Source organism: Carcharodon carcharias, chromosome 29, assembly GCF_017639515.1.
Source record: "Carcharodon carcharias isolate sCarCar2 chromosome 29, sCarCar2.pri, whole genome shotgun sequence".
In the NCBI taxonomy this organism is placed as follows: domain Eukaryota; kingdom Metazoa; phylum Chordata; class Chondrichthyes; order Lamniformes; family Lamnidae; genus Carcharodon; species Carcharodon carcharias.
The window spans coordinates 1886210-1911006 of NC_054495.1; the positions used below are offsets into that span (position 1 = coordinate 1886210).

Genomic DNA, 24797 nt, shown 5'->3' on the forward strand with positions numbered 1-24797 from the left:
GAGCGGGAAGAGGACAAGGAAAGCCAAACTCTAATTGGTATCTCAAAAGCACTCTCACCCTTTGCAGTTCCTCCTCAATGAGTTGGAAAATGGCCTGGACCAGATCTTCGACACTTTGCCCAGCCAGTTTGCCAGAGAAGTGGCTGTTTCGAGCAGCGAAGGTGCAGTGTATGACCTGGAGTCTGTGAAAAACAACAGAGGGGAGCACATCAGGCCAGACTGTCAATCCCCTGGGTATTCAGCCCAGAGAGCAAATCTGTTTCTAGCCAGTGAATGGCCTACGATGGCTTCTGTTCCTGCCCCCCACACCATTCCCTCCGGTGTCTGCCAGGATCAGTCCTTGGCCCCCACCCCTCCTATTGCTCACCTCCGTGCTGCCCCTCTACATCATCATCTGAAAGCACAGTGTTGGTGGTGACATGTCCATTGATGACGCTAACCTCCTCCAGCCCCCTACACCCCTCCCTATCTCTGTAACCTCCTCCAGCCCCCTACACCCCTCCCTATCTCTGTAACCTCCTCCAGCTCCTACACCCCTCCCTATCTCTGTAACCTCCTCCAGTCCCTACAACCGTCCCAATCTCTGTAACATCCTCCAGCCCCTACATCCCTCCCTATCTCTGTAATGTCCTCCAGCCCCTACAACCCTCCCTATCTCTGTAACCTCCTGCAGCCCCTACAACCCTCCCTATCTCTGTAACCTCCTCCAGATGCTACAACCCTTCCTATCCCTGTAACCTCCTCCAGATGCTACAACCCTCCCTATCCCTGTAACTTCCTCCAGCGCCTACAACCCTCCCTATCTCTGTAACCTCCTCCAGCCCCTACAACCCTCCTTATCTCTGTGATCTCCTCCTGCCTCTACACCCCTCCCTATCTCTGTAACCTCCTCCAGCCCCTACAATCCTCCCTATCTCTGTAACCTCCTCCAGCCCCTACACCCCTCCCTATCTCTGTAACCTCCTCCAGCCCCTACAACCCTCCCTATCCCTATAACCTCCTCCAGACCCTACAACCCTCCGAGATCTCTGCGCTCTTCCAAACTCCAGCCTCTTGACCATCCCCCGATTCCCATCGCTCCACCATTGGCGGCCGTGCCTTCAGCTGCCTGGGGCCCTGAGCTCTGGAATTCCCTCCTTAAACCTCTCTGCCTCCCTGCTTCACTCACTTGCATGGCCCAGGGTTAAATTTTATATGATAATTGTTCCTGTGAAATGTCTCAGTGTGTTTTACTGCACTATATAAAGACGCTATATAAATACAAGTTGTGCTATTGTTGTTGATCATTGCTAATCTCTTTGTTAACTCCATTTACCTATCCTGTTACTTTAACCTGCCCTCCTTTACCTTACATAGTCTGGGACACCAGCTGCTCTGAGATACACAGACAGAGACGTGAGGTTTTAATTACCTGGTAATACTGGGATATCTCATTCTCAGTCTCTCCTGGATCTTTTCTAGAATGCTCATCTCTCTGTTTTCCATGTTTCCCTGTAGGACAGATGATTAAACTGTATCTGAAAACTGGATAATAATTCACCCCACATCCCAAAATGCTTTTAAATCTAACACTTCTCCTTAACGTTTAGTTCAATTTCGGAATGTAGGCTTCGCTGGCTGGGCCCAGCATTTATTGCCCATCCCTAATTGCCCCTTGAGAAGGTGGTGGTGAGCTGCCTTCTTGAACTGCTACAGTCTCTGTGGTGTAGGTACACCCACTGTGCTGTTAGGGAGGGAGTTCCAGGATTTTGACCCAGCGACAGTGAAGGAACGGCTGATATATTTCCAAGTCAGGATGGTGAGTGACTTGGAGGGGAACTTTCAGGTGGTAGTGTTCCCATGTGTCTGCTGCCCTTGTCCTTCTAGATGGTAGTGGTCGTGGGTTTGGAAGGTGCTGTCTAAGGACTCTTGGTGAATTCCTGCAGTGCATCTTGTAGATGGTCTACACACTGCTGCTACTGTGTGTCGGTGGTGGAGGGAGTGAATGTTTGTGGATGGGATGCCAGTCAAGCAGGGCTGTTTGTCCTGGATAGTGTTGAGCTTCTTGAGTGTTGTGGGAGCTGCACTCATCCAGGCAAATGGGGAATATTCCATCACACTCCTGACTTGTGCCTTGTAGATGGTGGACAGACTTTCGGGAGTCAGGAGGTGATATACTCGCCGCAGGATTCCTAACCTCTGGATTGAAGTATCTGAAGAGGAAATATATGCAGGGTAACAGGGAAAAAGTGGGGGATGGGACTCAGTGAGTTGATCTTGCAGAGAGCTAGTATGATATGACAGTCTGAATGGTGTCCTTTTGTGGTGTAACTTTTCTGTTAACTTGTTATTAAACTGCCCAATGTGTTTCCTGTTGATATGATGACAAATTACTGGATAATATTATTTAAATTACCAATACGACTATGAATATGTAACACAAGTTTTTAATCATTACAATAAATGGGATATAATTTTAACGAAGCGTGTGTCATAAAGATGTGGGATTTGTTTAATTAACTGTCAGCTAATGTATTTAAAATAATTACTCTGAGTATAATCACCATCATAGAATTACTTTTTCTAAATGCCATCATATCTTAGAATCATTGAATGGATACTGGAGTCCATTCACCCCATCATGTCTGTGCTGGCTCTCTGGAAGAGCAACCTGCTTACTTCCACTCCCCCACCTTTCTCCCCGTAGCCCTGCAAAGTTTTTCCTCTTCAGAGAATGATCCAATTCCCTTTGGAAATCCTCGATTGAACCTGCCTCCCCCACACTCTCCGGCAGCGCCTTCCAGATCCTAACCACTCGCTGGGTGAAAAAGTTTCTCCTCATGTCTCCGTTGCTTCTTTTGCCAATCCCCTTAAATCGGTGTCCCTCTGGTTCTCGATCCTTCCCCCAGTTGGGGGGACAGTCTCTTCCTGTCTACTCTGCCCAGACCCCTCATGATTTTGAACACCTCGATCAAACCTCCCCTCCCACCTTCCCGTCTCCCAGGAGAACAGTCCCAACTTCTCCAATCTATCCACGGAACTGAAGTCCCTCAAGCCTGGAACCATTCTCACGAATCTTTACTACATTCTCTCTCGTGCCTTCACATCCTTCCTAAAATGCGGTGCCCAAAACAATACTCCAGTTGAGGCCGGACTAGTGTTTTATACAGGTCCGACATAACCTCCCTGCTCTTGTACTCTATGCCCCAATTAATAAAGACAAGGATAGTGTAAGCTTTATTAACCGCTCTCTCAACCTGTCCTGCCACCTTACAGATTGTGTTCGAGTACAATTCTGCTGCTGCTGATGGCCCACAGCACCTCATGGATGCTTAGTCCTGAGTTGCTAGATCTGACCAGGGAATCAGCCCTGGTTCAGTGAAGAGTGCAGGGGGGACATGCCAGGAGCAGCACCAGACGTACCTAAAAATGAGGTGTTAACCTGGTGAAGCTGCAGCACAGGATTACTTGCCAAACAGCATAAGCAGCAAGTGATAGACGGGGCTAAGCGATCCCACAACCAACAGATTAGATCTAAGTTCTGCAGTCCTGTCACATCCAGTCGTGAATGGTGGTGGACAATTAAACAACTCACTGGAGGAGGAGACTCCACAAATATCCCCATCCTCAATGATGGAGGAGCCCAGAACATCAGTGCAAAAGATAAGGCTGAAGCATTTGCTACAGTCTTCAGCCAGAAGTGCCGAGTGAATGATTCATCTTGGCCTCCTCCGGAGGTCCCCAACATCACAGATGCCAGTCTGTTGCTTGACTAGTCTGTGGGACAGCTCTCTGAATTTTGGCACTTTGGATACTGCAAAGGCTATGGGCCCTGACAATAGTCCAGCAATAGTACTGAAGACTTGTGCTCTGGAACTTGCCGCACCCCTAGCCAAGCTGTTCCAGTACAGCTACAACACTGGCATCTACATCGATCTCACGCACATGGATGGAATACTCCCCACTTGCCTGGACAAGTGCAGCTCCCACAACACTCAAGAAGCTCGACACTATCCAGGACAAAGCAGCCCCGCTTGATTGGCATCACATCCACAAACATTCATTCCCTCCACCACCGACACACAGTAGCAGCAGTGTGTGTATCATCTACAAGATGCACTGCAGGGACTCACCAAGGCTCCTTCGACTGCACCTTCCAAACCCACGACCGCTACCATCTAGAAGGACAAGGGCAGCAGACACATGGGAACACCACCACTTGGCAATTCCCCTCCAAGTCACTCACCATCCTGACTTGGAAATATATCGGCCGTTCCTTCACTGTCGCTGGGTCAAAATCCTGGAACTCCCTCCCTAACAGCACTGTGGGTGTACCTACACCACATGGACTGCAGCGGTTCAAGAAGGCAGCTCACCCACTCCTTTCTCAAGGGGCAATTAGGGATGGGTAATAAATGCTGGGCTTAGCCAGCAACACCGACATCCTGTGAAATAATTTTTAAAAAATATGTTGGTGGGGGTTTGGGATGCAAACATTTAAGAAAATTTGTTAAGTTGAAGGGAGGATAAACTCTGGAGTCAGAGCGGAGAGGTTTAAAAAAAAACTGAGCATTACTTTCAATCAATATGCAAAGCCCCTTAAACCTCGGACCCCCGGCTTGGGTGATTTAACCCAAGTGACCAGCCCTCTCATACTCCCCAAGCCCCTCTCTCCTCTCACCAGCCTCCAGTTAACCGGGTTCTAGTTAACAGTAGTAGGAGTAGATCAGTCAGCGTTTTATTTACACGCAGGTTCAATCGGGGCATCGCTATATATGGAAAGATGAGTGAGGAATAATTCCTATTTATCAAGAATTGAAATTAAATTTCATCAACCCTGAATATGAGAGAGAGAGGGAGCGAAGCCTGTGGAAAGCTTTCAGTACTTTGACTCCAGGGCTAGTTTCTCGATGCATCTAAGTTTCAGTCTGCTGCAGACTCACTGATATAACTCCAAGCAGCTGCACAGATACTTCGCCTGAGGTATAACTCACCAGAACCAGTATGTAGTCATCCAAAACAATTAGCTGTAGAGCTCCGGAATAGTGAAGCTGCAAAAACACAACAGGGGCAGTGGAGAGAAAGTGTTAGGATAGTGACCAGTCAGTACATCACTTAATCAGAATGGGATTAACAATAAGTGATGGGCAGTGAGAAGGAGGTGAGAGACAGAGCGAGAGGAATACACTCACTCTCACAGTCTCAGTCTCTCCCTCTCTCATGCACGCACTCCCTCTCTCATTCATACAAACACTCTCCCTCTCTCACACATATTCTCCCGCTCCCACATACATACATTCTCTCTCTCACACACACACATTCTCTCTCACACGCACACACAGTCTCTTTCTCTCTCCCTCTCTCACACACACACCCTCTCTGTCTCTCTCACACACACTCTTTGTGTCTCCCTCTCACACACACACACACATACACACACACTTCCTCTCACACACACACACACTCTCTCTCACACACACACACACACTCCCTCTCTCTCACACACACACATACACACACACTCCCTCTCACACACACACACACACATACACACACTCTCCCTCTCGCACACACACTCCCTCTCTCATTCATACAAACACTCTCCCTCTCTCACACATATTCTCCCGCTCCCACACACATACATTCTCTCTCTCCCACACACACGGTCTCTCTCACATGCACACACAGTCTCTCCCTCTCTCCCTCTCTCACACACACACCCTCCCTGTCTCTCTCTCACACACATTCTCTCTGTCTCCCTCTCACACACACACACATAAACACACACTCCCTCTCTCACACACACACACACATACACACACACTCTCTCTCACACACACACACACACACTGTTTCTCTCTCACACAAACGCACACACTGTCTCTATCTCACACACATGCTCTGTCTCTCTCTCACATACACATGCTTTGTCTCTCTCTCTCTCACGCACTCTGTCTCTCTCTCTCCCACACAGACGCACAGTCTCTCTCACATACACATGCTCTGTTTCTCGCTCCCTCTCACACACACAGACTCTGTTTCTCTCTCATACACACACACACTCCCCCTCCCTCACACACACACACACACACACACTCCCTCTCACACACACACACTCCCTCTCTCTCACACACACATACATACATACGCTTTCTCTCACACACACACTGTCTCTCTTGCACACACACACACACATACACACGCTCTGTCTCTCTCACACACACTGTCTCTCTCACACACACACCCACTCTCTCACACACACATTCACATACTCTGCCTCTGTCTCACACACACACAAGTTGTGTCTCCCTCTCCCATACACACAGTCTCTCTCTCTCCCACACAAACACACACAGTCTCTCTCTCTCTCACACACACACACACACACACATGCTGTGTCTCTCTCTCTCCCACACAAACACACACACTCTTTCACTCACACTGGACATATTCCCGCACTCCCAGACAGGGCATGGGAGTGCCGGCAAGTTAAAGGAAAGTTACTGAACAGCCCTGACAAGAGCATCCTCCAGATCACTCACTCTCTCCTGCTCCAGTTAAACAATTTGAAAAAATTGTCCATGCCCCACCCCCTCGCCCTCCCCCTCCCCACAGCGTAAACCTGGAAAGAAGCGATTTGCAAACGACTTGAAACAGTTCAGAAGTGTAAAAATAGGAAGCCTCAAATCTTACCTCGAGCAGCTGAGAGTGAACTTCTGGACTACACCTGTAATCTAAACCAGAATACATCAGAAGGTCAAACAGCTGGACAAGTACCACTGCTATTGACAGAGTCAGTCCCGCCCAGGAAGGTACATTTTACTTAAATGAAAGGGGAATTTCTTATCTCCAGTTTAATTCACTCGCACAAGTTTCTCAATGTTGGCAATATTCTATATTTTACACCCAGTTTGCAGAGGGGACCTGGATGATACACAGTACAGCCTCACAAAGGACTGGGTAAATATGTAAAGGTGTAAAGAGGGGCTTAGAATCACACACACACACACACACACACACAGTCACTGGCTGTCAACACAACACATGGGCTCCTGACTGAATGGGGGCACAGGGACAGCGTTAGCAATGTGGAGAGGCTTGCCTCTGTGTGTACCACAACCCCACAGACAAACCCACACAGAAGTAGGGCAGAAGGTGAAAGGGCACAGGGGCAAGAACAGTTCATGCCAGGTAGAATACTCATTGGCTCTGAAGCCCCCTCACCCCACACCGCCCAGGCGGCAGCTGTATATTAACACAGCAGCGTCTCAGGCATGGGTCTCGCTGCTGTCTGTCAGGGCATTAGCTCGGACCCATAAAATCAGCAGAACGGTTCCTCCCCAGCAACCTCCCCCCCCCCCCACCCATCCACCCACCCCCGACAAACAGATTGAAACATAGAGGAAAGCCCTGGACCTGCCTGTTTCAAAGCACCAGCAGTTTCTAACTCCATGACTGGAGTGATTCTTAACCGCTCATGGCAAGCTCTGTGAAGCACGTGCAGTCATTTTGCTGTTATGTTTTGAGTCACTCACTTCAACATTATCTCTCACTAGAGGTACAAATTTCAATGATGCCCAGCACTGCCTGGGAATTATGAAAAGCCACGAAATTATGTTGAAGTAAAATCAAGAAAAGAGCTGAGAAAACTCAGCAGGTCTGATAGCATCTGTGGGGAGAGAGAGAGAGAGAGATAAACACAAGTGTTAACGTTTCGAGTCCGTATGACTCTTCTTCAGAGTTATTTTGAAGGTTGTTTTTTATCCACATTCACTCACAGGATGTGGGCATTGCTGGACATGGCAGCGTCTCTTGCCCTTTGCTGATTGTCCTGGAGAAGGCGGTGTTGAGCTGAGCTGGTATAGCGAGGTACCCCGTCCCTTTAAGCGAATGCAAGCGTGCTGATCGTGTGATAGCGTGGATGGATCACTGTGCGGCGCTGGCAATTGGGAACCATAAGTCTGGTTCCGGAGGTTTCTGAGTGAGCACATATGACTTGGTGCTCTACCCTATTTCTCGGTAAACCGTCGCCGTTTATTCTTATGTCAGTCTCTTCCTGTCATTGATTGCAGGCAGCAACTGATGAGAACATAGGAAGGTGTTTGGAGTTCAGTTGGCCAATGAATTCATTTACCAAGGCAGGGGAGTGGGACTAAGTGGAATGCCCTTTCAGAGATCCAGGGCAGACTCGAAGGGCCGAATGGCCTTCTTCTGCACTGTAAAGATACTGTGATACTGTGATAGAGGGTTGTTGGCCTGTGGAATTCTATTCCCTGGAGAACAGTGGGGGCCGGGTCATGAAATATAATGAAGGCTGAGCCAGACAGATTTTTTGATTGATGAGGGAGTCAAGGGTTATTGCTGGGTGGGGGGTGGGGGGGAACCAGGCAGGAAAGTGGGGTTAAGCCTGCCATCAGATCAGCCAAGATCTCATTGACTGGCAAAGAAGGCTCGAGGGGCTGAATGGCCTCTGACCGGCTTATATTGTTCTCTTGAATGAATTCTTCTTAAAACATGTTATAAATCTGCAGGAGCGCAGCTTCCATTTGCGAATGTTTGCAATTCTATTTAAACTGAAGGAGAGCTGCTTGCTTGCCTCAGAGCTGTACCTCACTCTGATTGTTCGAAAACATTCGCATCGAATCACATTTCTCGGTCTTGCACTTAGGATCAAAAGACATAACATCGTCTTACTCAAACAAGGGTTTAGTTGCTAATGGCAACATGAAGCGAACCAAAACAGCCCATAAAACACCCAGTTTCCATCGCCATTTCATACATTACATGTGGGTGTGCTGCACTGTCAGAGGGTCAGTACTGAGGGAGTGCTGCACTGTCAGAGGGTCAGTAATGAGGGAGAGCTGCACTGTCAGAGGGTCAGTACTGAGGGAGTGCTGCACTGTCAGAGGGTCAGTACAGAGGGAGAGCTGCACTGTCAGAGGGTCAGTACTGAGGGAGTGCTGCACTGTCAGAGGTTCAGTCCTGAGGGAGCGCTGCACTGTTGGAGGGTCAGTACTGAGGGAATGCTGCACTATTGGAGGGTCAGTACTGAGGGAGAGATGCACTGTCGGAGGGTCAGTACTGAGGGAGTGCTGCACTGTCAGAGGGTCAGTACTGACGGAGTGCTGCACTGTGAAATGGTCTGTACTGAGGGGGAGCTGGTGTCCTGGTGCCAATATTCAATCCCTCAACCCACAGGACTAAAAATATAACCTGTTCCTGATCGCATTGCTGTTTGTGGGAGCCTCTCATGTGCAAATTGGCTGCTGCATTTCCCACTTTACACACTTGAGACATTCCGAGGTGCTTGTTGCAGTGCCAGTTGATTTGACATCCCTTCAATCTGATCAGAGGCAAGAGGTGGAAGAGAGTTACAAATCTGGACACCAATAAAAGGGAGATTCATTCGTGATTAAACTGCATTTACAATGTAGGAAGATATTAATTAACATCGCCAAGCGCTTACCCACATGAAGGGCATGGTGGCTGAGTGTTATTAATTAGATTCCAGTTGGACTGAAGGAGTGAGTTTAATGCTGTTTATTCAGTTTGCAAGTTATTCCACATAAGGACAGTGAGAGTTTTGGACTGTGGAGAGATTTATAAATTAAATGGTATAATTTTACACATTCTACAGGAACAGAGAGACCCTAATTGCCCTAATTATGTACACAGACTTTGATGGTGGCAATTTGAGAAACTGTGAGACGCGCATCACACCTTCTCTCTTCTGAATCCACTGTCCATGTAATCTCTCTGAGCCTCTCTCCCTTTCACCTCAACTCACCCCCACCCATATTCACAACAGCCCACCTTGTGCTGGAGATGCCCCGCAGTGTCAGATTCTGAGGGGTGGGGGACAGGGGTGATCTTGACAGGGTGGATGCTGAGAGGATGTTTCCCCCTCGTGGGGGAATCTAGAACTCGGGGGCACAGTTTCAGGATAAGGGGGTCTCCCATTTAAAGATGGAGATGAGGAGGAATTTCTTCTCTCAGGGGGTGGTTAGTCTTCCCCGGAGAGCAATGGGGGGGCGGGTCATTGACTATACTCAAGGCTGAGTTAGACAGATTTTTGATCAACAAGGGGGTCAAGGGTTATGGGGGACAGACAGGAAAGTGGAGTTAAGGCCACAATCAGAATAGTGGAGCAGGCTCAAGGGGCCAAATGGCTTACTCCTACTCCTATTTCCTCTGATCTTATGTACTTAGTTAAAGCACACACATAGAGCACTGTGCTCAGTTCTGGCCTCCACCTTGTCAAAAGGATACGGGGACACTGGAGAAGGTACAAATAACATTTACGAGGATGATACCAGAACTCAGGGGTTATAAATATCAGGAAAGACTGAACAGGCCGGGGCTCTTGTCTCTAGAATAGGGAAGGCTGAGGGGGTGACCTGATCGAGGTCTCTAAAATGATGAAAGGGTTTCGATCGGGTATTGGGAAAAGCTTCTTCCAACCTGCTCTACCTCGACCCTTCACCACATCATACAAATCCGGAGAGGTGGGGGTGCAGTGGTAATGTCATCTCTACAGGCTCAAATCCCACTCATGGCAGCCAGTGAAATTCTAATTCGATGAATAAAAATCCTGAGTTGAAAGCTAGTCTTAGTGATGGTGTGACTACCAACAATTTTTGTGAAAAACCCACCTGGTTCACTAATGCCCTTCAGGGAAGGAAATCTGCCACCTTGACATAGTCTGGCCTACCTGTAACTCAAGGCCCAAGGGCAATGCGATTGACTTGAAAATGGCCCAGGGAGCCGCTCAGTTCAAGGGAAATTAGGGATGGACAATGCCAACGTCCCATTAAAGAATAAATGAATCTCCCCATAAAAATCATCTTGTTCCAAACCAAGCAACCCCTACCTATCCAATCTTTCCTCTGCTAAAATTGTAAGATGACTGAACACCAATAAAAGTTCTGTTCTAAGTGTAGAATTTTCCCTCCTAATGTATAATTATAGCAAATGATTTTATAGAGTGGATTATGTAAAAACCACACTGTATTAACCTAAAATTATGAATGATGCTATATGTTGCCTACGCTGTTTTATTGCATTACATTATGCCTTTGATAATGATGAAATTGTTGACCACAGGATGTTCGAAAAGTCAATGGGAAAATTCCTACAACATAAGTATGAAAGCTGGATGTTGGAAAATCAGAGACTGAAAATATAACTGCGACAACAGATTAAAAATAGGAACAGGAGGAGGCCCATTCAGCCCCCTCGAGCCTGTTACACAGGAACAGGAGGAGGCCCATTCAGTCCCCCTCGAGCCTGTTACACAGGAACAGGAGGAGGCCCAATCAGCCCCCTCGAGCCTGTTAGACAGGAACAGGAGGAGGCCCATTCAGCCTCTCAAGCCTGTTACACAGGAACAGGAGGAGGCTCATTCAGCCCCTCGAGCCTGTTACACAGGAACAGGAGGAGGCTCATTCAGCCTCTCAAGCCTGTTACACAGGAACAGGAGGAGGCCCATTCAGCCTCTCAAGCCTGTTACACAGGAACAGGAGGAGGCTCATTCAGCCCCCTCGAGCCTGTTACACAGGGGCCCATTCAGCCCCCTGGAGCTTGTTACACAGGAACAGGAGGAAGCCCATTCAGCCCCTCGAGCCTGTTACACAGGAACAGGAGGAGGCCCATTCAGCCCCTGGAGCCTGTCACTCAAGAACAGGAGGAGGCCCATTCAGCTCCTCGAGCCTGTCACTCAGGAACAGGAGGAGGACCATTCAGCCCCTCGAGCCTGTGACACAGGAACAGGAGGAGACCCATTCAGCCCCTCGAGCCTGTCACTCAGGAACAGGAGGAGGCCCATTCAGCCCCTCGAGCCTGTTACATAGGAACAGGAGGAGGCTTATTCAGCCTCTTCGAGCCTGTTACACAGGAACAGGAGGAGGCCCATTCAGCCCCTCGAGCCTGTTACACAGGAACAGGAAAAGGCCCATTCAGCCCCTCGAGCATGTACACAGGAACAGGAGGAGGCCCATTCAGCTCCTCGAGGCTGTTGTAAGGAACAGGAGGAGGCCCATTCAGCCCCTCGAGCCTATTACACAAGAACAGGAGGAGGCCCATTCAGCCCCTCGAGCCTGTTACACAGGAACAGGAAAAGGCCCATTCAGCCCCTCGAGCATGTACACAGGAACAGGAGGAGGCCCATTCAGCTCCTCGAGGCTGTTGTAAGGAACAGGAGGAGGCCCATTCAGCCCCTCGAGCCTGTTACACAAGAACAGGAGGAGGCCCATTCAGCCCCCTCGAGCCTGTTACACAGGAACAGGAGGAGGCCCATTCAGCCCCCTCGAGCATGTACACAGGAACAGGAGGAGGCCCATTCAGCTCCTCGAGGCTGTTGTAAGGAACAGGAGGAGGCCCATTCAGCCCCTCGAGCCTGTTACACAAGAACAGGAGGAGGCCCATTCAGCCCCCTCGAGCCTGTTACACAGGAACAGGAAGAGGCCCATTCAGCCCCTCTGGCCTGTTTCTCCAATCAATCAGATCGTGGCTGATCTGTGACCTAACTCCTTTGCCCCATATCCCTTCATCTCTTTGATAACAAAAATCTATCAATCTAAACAAAAATCTATCAATCTCTCCGATTCAAAATTAACAATTGATCAATTGTCGTTTGGGGAAGAGAATTCCAAACCTCCCCCACCCTTTTTGTGTAGAAATGTTTCCTCATTTCACTCTTGAAAGGTCGGCCTCTCATTTTTAGACTCTGCCCCCAAATCCCAGACTCTCCCCCCAACCAGGGGAAATAGTTTCTCTCTATAGACCCCGCTCTGTCCCCCTTAATATCTTCAAAACTTTGATCAAATCCCCCCCTTTAACCTTCTAAATTCCAGGGTAATACAAGCCGAGTTTGTGTTTAATCTCTCCTCGTAATTTAACCCTCAGAGTCCTGGTCTCATTCTGGTAAATCGACACTGCGCTCCCTCCGAGGCCAGTACATCCTTCCTAAGGTGTGGGGCCCAGAGCGTCTCACAGTGACTCCAAGGTGTGGTCTAACCAGGGCCTTTGTATAGGTTGAAGTGTGACTCCTACCACCTTGTATTCTAGTCCTCGGGACGGAAAGGCCGGCGTTCCATTAGACTTTTTAATTATTTTCTGTATCTGTTTGTATATTAGCGGGGCCTAGGGCCTAGAGTCAGGAACAACATTAGGGTTAGAGCCTCGGGCTTAGAGTCAGGAACAATATTAAGGTTAGAGCCTCGGGTCCAGAGTCAGGAATAGCATTAGGGTTAGGGCCTCGGGCCTAGAGCCAGGAACAACATTAGGGTTAGGGCCTCAGGCCTAGAGTCAGGAACAGCATTCCCACAAGGTCTTCATAAGAAACAGGAACAGGAGGAGGCCATTCGAATCCCCCCCCACCCCCCCACCAACCCCCTTTGCTGAGGCAGATGGTGAAATTTGAATTTGATTATAAACCTCGAATTAAAAGCCTGATAATGACCCTGAAACCGCAGTGTTGTTAAAAATAAAAAAAACCCATTTGGGAAGGAAATCCGCTGTCCTTACCCGGTCTGGTCTGGCCTACTTGTGACTCCAGACCCACAGCAATGTGCTGTGACCCTGAAATGGTGGAGCAAGGCCCTCATTTCAAGGGGCAGTTGTGGATGGGCAATTAAGTGCTGGCCTAGCCACTGATTCCCCCATCCCATAGGCAAGTTTGAAAACCAGACTGAGTTTGAAACGTTTCATATAGCTTTACAGAGACTGATCTAAATGTGTTAGAAGCAGTTGGGAGAATGTCTACCAGGTTAATACCAGGAATTGGGTGGGTTGTTTTATGAGGAAAGGTTGGGCAGGTTAGGCCTGTATCCGCTGGAGTTTAGAAGAGAAAGAGGCAACTGGATCGAAACCTTTAAGATCCTGAGGGGGTCTCGAAAGGGTGGATATGGAGAGGACGTTTCCTCTTGTGGGAGAATCTAGAACGAGGGGGGTCACTGTTTAAAAATAAAGGGGTCGCTCATTTAAGACAGAGATGAGGAGAAATTTTTTTCTCTCAGAGGGATGCGAGTCTTTTGGAACTCTCTTCCTCAAGAGGCGGTGGGAGCAGAGTCTGAATATTTTTAAGGCAGAGCTGGATAGATTCTTGATTAACAAGGTGGGGGGGGGTGAAAGGTTATCGGGGGTCAGCAGGAATGTGGGGCTGAGGTTACAGTCGGATCTGCCACGATCTTATTGAGTGGAGGAGCAGGCTCGAGGGGTCAAATGGCCTACTCCTGCTCCGAATTCATGTGTTTGTATGAATGGGCTTTTTCTGTACCTATTTATAAAGCCCATTGAGAGGCTATGGTTTGAGAAGAATGCTTGGGGTTAGGATTAGGTTGGGGGTCAGTCTTAAAAAAAAACACTCACGCTATTGACAACATTGTTATGGTTGGGTTTCAGTGTTAGGATTAGAACCATCGAACCATAGAACACTACAGCACAGAAAAACAGGCCATTCGGCCCTGCTAGTCTGTGCCGCAATACTATTCCGCTAGTCCCATTGAAATGACTCTTGACACAACATTGTCCACTGAGCACTTCCTTTTAATCCTTCGCACAGATCAGTCAGAAAACAAGCTCATGAATTGTTGGTTCATTTTGGGATGGGGGGGGGTGGGGGGTGGTTGCTTTGCTGCCCCCAACCTCCAGATGACTTCGCTTTTCCTGCGCTTTACACTCAAAAATTCAAACCTCGGGGGTGGGGGAGGGGTCTTCGTTTTGTCAGGAGAGTCCAGGTTGGGTAGGTTCAGTTACCTGGACCCCCTTCCGGAACTCTCCGGACAATACCCGCATCGTCAGGCACCCTCTGTCGACCACCCCCACCAACCCACCCCCCTCCCCACCCGGGGCAGAGTTATCAGCTCAGCCGGGCAGGCGTCCAGTGGGGTGGGGGAGGGTGGGGACCGGGCACAGAAATAGCGGGGGATGAGGTCGGGAGAGCGACCCCCGCGTCACCCCTCCCTCCCACCCTGGCGCGATATTTCGGTCGGCCTGTGGATGCACCCAGAGGTGGGAAGCAGCGCCCACCGACAACGGGGGGTCCAATTAAGGCGATCGAAGGCTCCATTGTCCATGCAGTTTGCCAGGCCCATCTCGCCTTGGCCCGCGGGGAGGGTGGTGGGTCTCCGTTATTAACTGAAAGGACAGTAAAAACCTTACAGACAAACGTTTTGGCCGTGTGTACGTTCAGGTGGCTGATTGTGACGCTCGCGCCTTGTTCTTCCTGATTTTTTAAAGACTTTACTTGATGGCTTCTGGGTCTTCAGACCCCCCTCCTCCCCCACCGTGAGGCAGCTCTCTCTCTCTCTCTCTCTCTCCACGCCCGCCCCCTTCCCCACACTCCCGCCCAGCCCCCGCTCCCGGCAGCGCTGAGATTCGCAGCGGGCGTTTCACCGCTGGCTCGGCCGAAAACGTGGCCAAGGGGGGGAAGGGGGGGCTGATGGCAGTTGGCCGTCCCTTTCCCGGCCTATTCCTGGCTCCGGGAAAATTCCGCCCCCTGTGTTCATCCCACGAAGTGGGGTCAGGGTTTTGGTTCCGAGCTTTTCCATTGTCCCCCTCCACGTTTCACCATCAGGGGATCCGGTGGTGCGGCAGTAACTCCACTGGACTCATAATCCAGAGGTCCAGGCTAACGCTCTGGGGGTGGGGGGGGGACACGGGTTCAAATCCCTACGAGGCAGCTGGTGGATTTTAAATTCAATTAATCAACCAGGAACTGAAAGCCAGTTTCAGTCATATGACCATGGAACTATCATCGATTGTCGTAAAAACCCATCTGGTTCACTAAATCCCTTTAGGGAGGGGAAATCTGCCCTCCTTACCCTGGTCTGGCCTACCTGTGACTCCAGACCCCACAGCGACATGGTTGACTCTTAACTGCCCCTCTGAAATGGCTGAGCTGGACACTCAGTTATATTTAACCGTCCATAAGGAATGAAACAGGAAACAGATCAACCGAGACACCGGTAGCTGCACCACAGGGGACTGCAGCGGTTCGAGATGGCAGCTCACCACCACCTTCTCAAGGGGCAATTAGGGACGGGCAATAAACGCCGGACTAACCAGCGACGCCCACATCCCTATGATTGAATAAATGTAAAGAGAGCCCACTGATAATCGGAAAGCCGGATTTGGAACGTGTGCTTGCTGGGACAAAAGGGGTATCCTGCTAACTGTGAATTGCACCTCTCTCTCTCTCTCTCTCTCTCACACACGGTTACCTCATTATTAAATTCAGCAGGTAGGTGCAATCAGTTTGTATTTTTATAATGCACGCTTTATTTCCTTTAAAAAATTTAAGCCTAGCCACAAGGATCCACATCGACCTCAATACAACCTGTCTCTCGAAGAGAAGGGGAGAGTGGTGCACATTCCGGGAAATGAGTGTGGAGATCGGGGACCCACTGCTCACCTCAGTTGCTTTGTGTTACAGTTAAAGTCAGGCCAATGGGGGGGAAAGGGACCTGGGGAAAGAATTACGGTTAAAAAAAAAATTCACGGCAGAGCTCAAAAGCTAAGTACCCCTCCCCGCTGTTCCGATAACCTCCCCCCTCCCTGACGTGGGGGAGGAAAGCGGGGTTGGGGGCGGGTGGAGGTAAAGAGGCACTTACCTTGCACTCCGGGCCCCATTCCCAGGGAGCTGAGGCAGACAAGGAAAGGAAAGGATGCTCTGGGGGAACTTGCCACCTCCAACTGGGCCAATGGTTGCTGCTGCTCAGAACGACAGCAATCATTGGCCGAGCAGCCTGTCAATCCAGACGGCCCACATGCCTGGTTGGCTGCTTTAGACACTGAGCCTCCCCGTGGACAGGCTACACGGCCAATGAGCCCAGGCCCCAGAGATTAGCACCGTCTGCACCCCCTCTCGGGCCATGGGAGTGTGATGGAACACTCCCCACTTGCCCTGGATGAGTGCAGCTCCCACAACACTCGAGAAGCTCGACACCGTCCAGGACAAAGCAGCCCCGCTCAATCTGCACCCCATCCACAAACGTTCACTCCCTCCACCACCGACGCACAGTAGCAGCAGCGTGCGTACCATCTACAAGATGCACTGCAGGGACTCACCGAGGCTCCTTAGACAGCGCCTTCCAAACCCACGACCTCTACCATCTAGAAGGACAAGGGCAGCAGACACATGGGGAACACCACCACCTGGAAGTTCCCCTCCAAGTCACTCACCATCCTGACTTGGAAATATATCGGCCGTCCCTTCACTGTCGCTGGGTCAAAATCCTGGAACTCCCTCCCTAACAGCACTGTGGGTGTACCTACACCACATGGACTGCAGCGGTTCAAGAAGGCAGCTCACCACCACCTTCTCAAGGGGCAATTAGGGATGGGCAATAAATACTGGCCCAGCCAGCGACGCCCACATCCTGTAAAAGAATTTTTAAAAATTGGACATTTTGCACACTGTACAGACTAGTGGAAACTTTACATTTCAAAGACTGGAAAGTGGCCATTCAGCCCATCTCTCCTGTGCTATCCTTCTGAATATATCTTGTGACCAAGGTCCCGTTGCCCAGAATCGTTGCGATTACTTATTTTCCTTTCCAAACTCTTGGCATTTTTAAAACAATCGGGGATTCTGCTGTTCTGCTGTTTCAGACTGAGGATCCTCACCTGAAGTACACCCTGTACCAAAATCCCTAAATCCTTTTGTCTGTCCAGCTGTCTCACAGATTTAATTAGAAGTGAGTCACTACGATTGCAAACTCTCATAAACAAGGGAGTGATTCGATTCACTCAGCAAAACCACAAAACATTCGACATTCTCGAGCGCCTGACAAATCAAAAAAACCAGCCTCCCCCACCGCATATTTCACTCTTCAGGGATGGAATGAAAATAGAAGCTCCTCCCCTCGAGGTCTCCCCCACATTCCCAACGTGTTCACCACAGTCCCAACTCCTCCCCTTGAGTCCTCAACCACTTCCCGTCTTCGGCACAATCCCCGCCCCTGGCAACGAGCCTTCGGAGGAGCGGGAGAGAAAGGCAGAGAGTGAAAGGAGAGGGAGAGAGAAGGGGGGGGGCGGTAATAGAGAGGGGAGGGGGGTGAAGAGAGAGAGAGGGGGATAAATAGGGAGAGAGGGGAAGAGGGGGAGACTGACTGAGTAACTGATCACATCCAAATGTGTTCACCACAATCCCGACTCTTCCCGTTGAGCGCTCCACCACATCCCAACAGAGAGAGAGAGAGATAGGGAGGTGGTGGGAGGGAGAGAGAGATGGGGAGGGAGGAGGAGAGAGAGAGAGAGGGGAGGAGAGGGGGATAAATAGAGAGAGAGGGGAGGAGAGGGGGGTAATTAGAGAGAGGGAGGAGAGAGGGATAAATAGGGAGAGAGGGGAGGAGAGAGGGATAAATAGGGAGAGAGGGGAGGAGAGGGAGACTGACTGAGTAACTGATCACATCCCAATGTGTTCACCATAATCCCGAATCTTCCCATTGAGAGAGAGAGAGATGGGGAGGGGGTGGGAGGGAGAGATGGGGAGGGAGGGGGAGAGAGAGGGACGAGGAGAGAGAGAGAGATGGGGAGGGAGAGAGAGAGAGAGAGATGGGGAGGGAGGGGGAGAGAGAGCGAGAGATGGGGAGGGAGGGGTAGAGAGAGAGAGAGATGGGGAGGGAGGGGGAGAGAGAGAGAGAGATGGGAAGGGAGAGAGAGAAAGAGATCGGGAGGGAGGGGAAGAGAGAGAGAGAGAGATGGGGAGGGGGGTGGAGAGAGAGAGAGAGAGATGGGGAGGGAGGGGGAGAGAGAGAGAGAGAGATGGGGAGGAGAGGGAGAAAGATGGGGAGTGAGTGGGAGAGAGAGAGGGAGATGGGGAGGGAGGGGGAATGAGAGAGAGGGAGATAACTAAGGCAATAGAGAGAGAAAGATTGGAAGAAAATCAGAGAGAGATAGAAAAACAGGCAAGCAGAGAGAGAGAGAGAGAGAGAAAACAAGGGCAGAAACTGACAAGGAGAAAGACAGAGGAAGAGACAGAAGGAGGGGAGAGAGTGAAAGACAGAGGCAGCGAGAGTGGCAGAGAGAGAGAGAGAGAGAAAATAATGCTCATATTGATAGAGAGAGAGAGAGAGAGGCAGGGCAGGAAGAAAAAGATCAGAGAGAGAGATAAAGAGAGACAGAGCGGAGAGACAGAGCGAGCAGCAAACCTAAAAAGAGAGAGAGAGAGAGAGAGAGAAATATTTGGAAGCAGAGATAGATAGACGAAGAGAGGGAGCGTGAGGCAGGGGCAGAGAGAAGAGCCGAGAGGGGGAGGGGGGCAGAGGAGAGGTACGAGAGGTAAGAGAGGGGAGACAGGAAGGGCAAATCGCAGAGAGAGAGAGAGAGAGAGAGACAGCATGAGAAAAGAGATTCAGATACACGACAGAGGAAGAGGTAGTTTATCAGTTGCAGAAATTTGATCAGATCAGTGATCTGCGAACGAGCTCCGAAGCCACCGATGAAATCTTATCTCTGGCCCCTGCCGAACACGGCTTTGGGGCTGAGCGTTTGGGGATGGGGGGGTCGGACTGAAAGGGGAGGTGGAATGATCCCACAAAGAAGAGCGGGGGTAGGGGGAGGAGGGTTGGGGAGGTGGTGGTTTAGAGGTGGCCCCCCACCCCGCAAACCGCCCCCCCCCGGCCACCCCACCCCACCACCACCAGAGCCCGAGTGACAAAATTCAACCTTCAAACAAAACTACCAGGAAGAAAAAAAAAATAAAGGTTGTCCTATTCGCTCGCATGTGGCTTTGTTTTTGGAGACTGGGTGAGAAGAACATGGCTGCCGCTGCACAGAGACTCAAGCAGAGACGGTGCTTCGAGCAGAAAAGTACCCAAATCCTCCCGGGAGTTCGGCAGAGGCATCGCCGATGGTCAAAGGCTGTTTCTTTTCCTCCCCCTTGACGATGAATAAGAACGCGAGAGAGGTCAGCGCACCCACACTGCCAGACAAGAAACCAACGTTCGAGAGAGCGTTGGCTGAAACTGAAAGCTTTCATTATGAGCGTCGACCACTTCCATTACCCGACTGAGTGCGCAGAGTTGGAGGTGAGATGGTGACTGGGGGACTCACGGTTTCCTCAGTGTGGGAGGGAGGTGGCCTGCGTCCGATCACGGGCGGTTCCAAAGCCCCCCCCCAAGAACGAGACACTGGACAAAACAAAATGGCCGACTTCCTTCCTGATGTGCTCACTTCTTGTTACCCTCCCCGGCCGTGGTTGCCGTGGCAACTTGCTTCCCCCAAGCGTTGGCTCTTATTCATCTCCCATGTGGGCAAGGTATCCAAGGGTGAGCCCAATGGGATTACGGGCATGGGGGGTGGGGGGGGGGGTGGGGGGGGGGGGGGGGGTGGGGAGGTGGGGGCTGAGGGTTGGGGAGGGAGGGGGGGCGGTGGGGCTCTGGGGGGGGGGGTTGGTGTTGGGCAGGCGAGCAGAAATGAGGCACAGCCTCAGCCATCAGCTCGTTGACTGGGATTGCAAGCCCGAGGGGCTGAATGGCCTCCCCCCCAGCCTCGTTTCTGGTGTTCCTCTCAGAGATCAGTAGGCAGATGCAGCATAGAAGGAAGCCATTCAGCCCATCGTGCCCATACAGGCTCTTTGAAAGATCTATACAAGTAGTCCCCACTCTCCCCCACCTCTGCTCTTGCCCCCAAAGTCCTGTAAACTTTTCCCCCTTCCAGTATTTATCCAATTCCTCACTTTTGCAAGTTCCTTTTGAATCTGCTTCCATCGGCCTTTCAGGCAGCGCCTTCCAGATCACAACAACTCGCTGTGTCAAAAACAAATTCTCCTCATCGCCCCCTCTGGTTCTTTCACCAATTCCCTGTCCTAGGAGTGTTTGATGGGGACAGTGTAGAGGCAGCTTTACTCTGTATCCAACCATGTGCTGTACCTGTCCTGGGAGTGTTTGATGGGGACATTGTAGAGGGAGATTTACTCTGTATCTAATCCCCGTGCTGTACCTGTCCTGGGAGTGTTTGATGGGGACAGTGTAGAGGGAGCTTTACTCTGTATCTAACCCTGTGATGTACCTGTCCTCGGAGTGTTTGATGGGGACAATATAGAGGGAATTTTACTCTGAATCTAACCCCGTGCTGTACCTATCGTGGGAGTGTTTGATGGGGACAATGTAGAGTTAGATTTACTCCGTATCTAACCCCGTGCTGTACCTGCCCTGGGAGTGTTTGATGGAGACAATGTAGAGGGAGATTTACTCCGTATCTAACCCCGTGCTGTTCCTGCCTTGGGAGTGTTTGATGGGGACAGTGTAGGGGGAGATTTACTCTGTATTTAACCCCGTGCTGTACCTGTCCTGGGAGTGTTGGTTGGGGATGGTGTGGATCGATATTTACTCTGTATCTAAGCCCGTGCTGTACCTGTCCTGGGAGTGTTTGATGGGAACCGTGTGAACGGAGCTTTTTTTGAATCTAATCCTGTGCTGTACCTATCGTGGGAGTGTTTGATGGGGACAATATAGAGGGAGTTTTACTCTGAATCTAACCCTGTGCTGTACCTGTCCTGGGAGTGTTTGATGGGGACAGTGTAGAGGGAGCTTTACTCTGTACCTAACCCCGTGCTGTACCTGTCCTGGGAGTGTTTGATGGGGACAGTGTAGAGGGAGCTTTACTCTGTATCTAACCCTGTGCTGTACCTGTCCTGGGAGTGTTTGATGGGGACAATGTAGAGTTAGATTTACTCCGTATCTAACCCCGTGCCGTTCCTGCCTTGGGAGTGTTTGATGGGGACAGTGTAGAGGGAGATTTACTCTGTATCTAACCCCGTGCTGTACCTGTCCTGGCAGTGTTTGATGGGAACCGTGTAAACGGAGGTTTTTCTGAATCTAATCCTCTGCTGTACCTATCCTGGGAGTGTTTGATGGAGACAATGTAGAGGGAGATTTACTCCGTATCTAACCCCGTGCTGTTCCTGCCTTGGGAGTGTTTGATGGGGACAGTGTAGGGGGAGATTTACTCTGTATTTAACCCCGTGCTGTACCTGTCCTGGGAGTGTTGGTTGGGGATGGTGTGGATCGATATTTACTCTGTATCTAAGCCCATGCTGTACCTGTCCTGGGAGTGTTTGATGGGGACAGTGTAGAGGGAGCTTTACTCTGTACCTAACCCCGTGCTGTACCTGTCCTGGGAGTGTTTGATGGGGACAGTGTAGAGGGAGATTTACTCTGTATCTAATCCCCGTGCTGTACCTGTCCTGGGAGTGTTTGATGGGGACAGTGTAGAGGGAGATTTACTCTGTATCTAACCCCTTGCTGTACCTGTCCTGGGAGTGTTTGATGGGGACAGTGTAGAGGGAGATCTACTCTGTATCTAATCCCCGTGCTGTATCTGTCCTGGGAGTGTTTGATGGGGACAGTGTAGACGGAGATTTACTCTGTATCTAACCCCATGCTGTACCTGTCCTGGGAGTGTTTGATGGGGACAGTGTAGAGGGAGATTTACTCTGTATCTAACCCCATGCTGTACCTGTCCTGGGAGTGTTTGATGGGGACAGTGTAGAGGGAGATTTACTCTGTATCTAACCCCATGCTGTACCTGTCCTGGGAGTGTTTGATGGGGACAGTTTAGAGGGAGATTTACTCTGTATCTAGCCCTGTGCTGTACCTGTCCTGGGAGTGTTTGATGGGGACAGTGTAGAGGGAGATTTACTCTGTATCTAACCCCATGCTGTACCTGTCCTGGGAGTGTTTGATGGGGACAGTTTAGAGGGAGATTTACTCTGTATCTAATCCCCGTGCTGTACCTGTCCTGGGCGTGTTTGATGGGGACAGTGTAGATGGAGCTTTACTCTGTACCTAACCCCGTGCTGTACCTGTCCTGGGAGTGTTTGATGGGGACAGTGTAGAGGGAGCTTTACTCTGTATCTAACCCTGTGCTGTACCTGTCCTCGGAGTGTTTGATGGGGACAATATAGAGGGAATTTTACTCTGAATCTAACCCCGTGCTGTACCTATCGTGGGAGTGTTTGATGGGGACAATGTAGAGTTAGATTTACTCCGTATCTAACCCCGTGCTGTTCCTGCCTTGGGAGTGTTTGATGGGGACAGTGTAGGGGGAGATTTACTCTGTATTTAACCCCGTGCTGTACCTGTCCTGGGAGTGTTGGTTGGGGATGGTGTGGATCGATATTTACTCTGTATCTAAGCCCGTGCTGTACCTGTCCTGGGAGTGTTTGATGGGAACCGTGTGAACGGAGCTTTTTTTGAATCTAATCCTGTGCTGTACCTATCGTGGGAGTGTTTGATGGGGACAATATAGAGGGAGTTTTACTCTGAATCTAACCCTGTGCTGTACCTGTCCTGGGAGTGTTTGATGGGGACAGTGTAGAGGGAGCTTTACTCTGTACCTAACCCCGTGCTGTACCTGTCCTGGGAGTGTTTGATGGGGACAGTGTAGAGGAAGATTTACTCTGTACCTAACCCCGTGCTGTACCTGGCCTGGGAGTGTTTGATGGGGACAGTGTAGAGGGAGATTTACTCTGTATCTAACCCTGTGCTGTATCTGTCCTGGGAGTGTTTGATGGGGACAGTGTAGAGGGAGCTTTACTCTGTATCTAACCCTGTGCTGTACCTGTCCTGGGAGTGTTTGATTGGGACAATATAGAGGGAGTTTTACTCTGAATCTAACCCCATGCTGTACCTGTCCTGGGAGTGTTTGATGGGGACAATGTAGAGTTAGATTTACTCCGTATCTAACCCCGTGCCGTTCCTGCCTTGGGAGTGTTTGATGGGGACAGTGTAGAGGGAGATTTACTCTGTATCTAACCCCGTGCTGTACCTGTCCTGGCAGTGTTTGATGGGAACCGTGTAAACGGAGGTTTTTCTGAATCTAATCCTCTGCTGTACCTATCCTGGGAGTGTTTGATGGAGACAATGTAGAGGGAGATTTACTCCGTATCTAACCCCGTGCTGTTCCTGCCTTGGGAGTGTTTGATGGGGACAGTGTAGGGGGAGATTTACTCTGTATTTAACCCCGTGCTGTACCTGTCCTGGGAGTGTTGGTTGGGGATGGTGTGGATCGATATTTACTCTGTATCTAAGCCCATGCTGTACCTGTCCTGGGAGTGTTTGATGGGGACAGTGTAGAGGGAGCTTTACTCTGTATCTAACGCCGTGCTGTACCTGTCCTGGGAGTGTTTGATGGGGACAGTGTAGAGGGAGCTTTACTCTGTATCTAACCACGTGCCTTACATGTCCTGGGAGTGTTTGATGGGGACAGTGTAGAGGGAGCTTTACTCTGTATCTAACCCCGTGCTGTACCTGTCCTGGGAGTGTTTGATGGGGACAGTGTAGAGGGAGCTTTACTCTGTATCTAGCCCTGTGCTGTTCCTGCCCTGCTAGTGTTTTATGGAGACAGTGGGAGCTTTTCTCTGTATCTAACTAGTTCTCTGTATCTAACTAGTAATTCTGGTTTTATTTAGTGTGCATTATTTTGCCCAGTGATTGTCAGTAGCAATTATTTAAGAATAATACCTAAGGAAGATCACATGTTTTGTAGTAACCAATAGGAGAGTAGAGCAGGTACTCAGCAGTCAGTATCGAGATAGCATTGGCGTTGAAAACAGATATGTAGCTGCCGCTGAGCATATTGTAAATAAACTTAATGTTTCCACCCAAGAAGTGTCTGCTGATCAACTCCATCATTAACAGTACAGCTCAGCCACCCTGCAACAAACTGGCAATGAGAATAAAACAGGATTGAACAGAAGAAATCAAGTTAGAAAGAAATCGGTAGTGTACCTTGCCAGTGATTGTCAGTAGCATGCTCCGTCAGATTTGAAGAAGCTATCCCCTCTCAAAATTCCACAATTTGGGAGAATTGAT

At 50.1% G+C, this 24797-nt stretch overlaps 1 long non-coding RNA gene across 1 annotated transcript; it reads right to left on the reverse strand.

Annotated features, from left to right (window-relative positions):
* Window positions 1–58: 58 nt before the first annotated feature.
* On the reverse strand, window positions 59–24778 carry LOC121270968. The gene is made up of 5 exons (XR_005941651.1): window positions 24714–24778; window positions 6673–6713; window positions 4974–5030; window positions 1412–1491; window positions 59–182 (listed from the first exon to the last, which is right to left on the reverse strand). It is a non-coding gene; the product is annotated as an uncharacterized LOC121270968 (long non-coding RNA).
* Between the last annotated feature and the right edge of the window lie 19 nt (window positions 24779–24797).